The 2,306-nt window shown below is 34.8% G+C and overlaps 1 protein-coding gene across 1 annotated transcript in view; it reads left to right on the forward strand.

Annotated features, from left to right (window-relative positions):
- Positions 1–2,306, forward strand: part of acss2 (acyl-CoA synthetase short chain family member 2) — a gene marked incomplete at its 5' end in the record, with an annotated part of 62,040 nt that overhangs the window by 993 nt on the left and 58,741 nt on the right.

A 2,306-nucleotide genomic window follows, 5' to 3' on the forward strand; every position in this document is an offset into this window, starting at 1 on the left:
CACAGGGGCTTTACAGATATAAATTACAATGGCAGCTCTAGGACAAAGTTTGTAGGAGGAGAAGCATGGCAAAGTGGAAATGACTTGGATGAGAAACGAATCACAATAGTGTGCAYTGCATTGGCAATGCACACTGACTAAAGAAATGGTGTGAATGTTTCATGCTGAAAACTTGCGCTGAAATCTGCCGAAAATGAGCTGAAAACGTTTTATAGGAAAAGTGTTAATGCMGCCCTTTGAAAAGCTGTAAGGAGCAAAAAATCCYAACATTGCAGAAAAACAGTAAAAAGGAGCATAAATCTAGTTGAAAAGAGAAAACAGCTAAAAGCTAAAATATCTGAATAGCTGAAAACATCTGTAAGAAACATACAGTACATGGCACTAGGTAGAAAAATAGCAGAAAGAAGCAGATCTATAACTAAAGTAGCACAAAATAACTAAAATTGGCATCAAATAAGCTAAAGGCAGCAGCCACAATTTGAAATTAGAACCAAGATGATATAGTTATAGTTGAAAAATAGCTAAAACAGAAACAAAGCTGAAAAAAAATCATTAAAGTGATCATTTGTAGTAAAATAACTAAAACTGCTGAAATTTTCAGTAAAACAGCTAAAAAGTAGGTGAAATGTTTTAATTAGCATAAGAAAGCATAAGGAGCACAAGTTTGCTGAACTTAGTTGAAAAAAGTTGTAAAAGCTACAAAATAATGTATTTAACTTAGAAAAGATAGCTTTAGCTAATAGCAGCTAAACGTTAGTTAAATTTTCAGCAAATAGCTGAATATAGCAGAAAGTGTYTGTAAGACGAATAATACCACAAAGTGACAGAAAAAAACAGAAAAAAGTAAATAAAAAAAAACCCAGAACAGCAGAAAGAAACAGAATTTAAGCTGAAATGGCAGAAAAAAGCTAAAATTAGCAAAAAAGTAGCTAAAATTAGCACAAGAAAATGAAAAAGAGCAGAACCAGAACAAAATGTGTCAGGTGCTGTAACCATTTAGGAACATTTTGAAGGAGTTTAAGGATGTTAAAAAACAGCTCCATTCATTTTCAATGGCAGAAAAGTGGCTGAAAAAAGYGAAATAGCTAAAAAAGTATAAAAAGTTGAAACACCAAAAGTCATAGCAGCCCTCATATGAATGAGCTGAATGTTTTGATGTATGAATTGTTGAAATAGCACAAAATTGTGAACGAGTTAGGTGCTGAAAAACGTACGGGAGAAAAAAGGATCTCAGCTGTGTGAATGCTACGAAGCGTTCACACAACTAAAGAAGGCTCAGAATGCTTTAAACACTTGCTCCACTGTTTCAATGATGATAAATATAACTTTACATCATTTAGTCACTTATATTAGTTTAGTTTCATTCTTCTTTTGCAGACATATTAGAAATTATTTATCCCTTTTTAAAGATAAACATACTTTGCTTCCTCAGTTTATTGAAGCAGTAGCGATAATATACTGTAGTAATAATAATAATAATATAATATATGTCACTTTCTTATCATTTTCAGGCTCCAGCAAATGTTATATAATATTTATATTATTTTCTTGATACTGATGTTTCATAATTCAATATCAACGTGTCATATAATTTATGTGAAGGATAATCAGTTGTAGATATTCAGTTATTAATTTCTCACAGTTGTTGAAGCGTTTCGTTAATGCAGCAGCAAAACAAAGACTCTCACATTGATGCACAAACAGTGCATGTGATGTACAGTTGTTCAGTTTTAAAATTGATCATGTAGAGTGGTGAAGCCTGCGGTGACCAAGGTCCAGGCAGCCTTATTATTTTTCTTTAATGATGTTTTAAGGTGTTGCCTGTGGTGCTGTGGCAGCAACAACTCCAGCTTATTCCTTGTATTAAATCACACCTTCCTCATTTCTGTTGAATAAAGGCCAGATTTGATTATTTTGTTATTTTTTTCTTTATTAATGTGTTTTCTTGGTGGTGGCTTTATTTTATGACAGATCAAATCTGTATCACTGCACCAACTGTCTGTTTTTCCACACACCTTTGAGTCGTCCTGGAGCTGGTTCGATCCCCCGTTCAGCTGTTTCAGTCGTTGTGTCCTTGGGCAAGACACTTCACCCTCCTTACCTACTGATGGTGGTCAGAGGGTCCGGTGGCTCCGGTGCCTGGCAGCCCCACCTCTGTCAGTGTGCTCCAGGGCAGCTGTGGCTACAATGTAGCTTACCATCATCAGTGTGTGAATGAATGATGCATGAAAAATGTAAAGTATCTTTGAGGGTCTTAAAAAGTGCTATATAAGACTAATGCGTTGTTGTTGTTGTTGTTGTTGTTG

Source organism: Austrofundulus limnaeus, unplaced genomic scaffold (assembly GCF_001266775.1).
Source record: "Austrofundulus limnaeus strain Quisiro unplaced genomic scaffold, Austrofundulus_limnaeus-1.0 Scaffold1000, whole genome shotgun sequence".
NCBI lineage: Eukaryota > Metazoa > Chordata > Actinopteri > Cyprinodontiformes > Rivulidae > Austrofundulus > Austrofundulus limnaeus.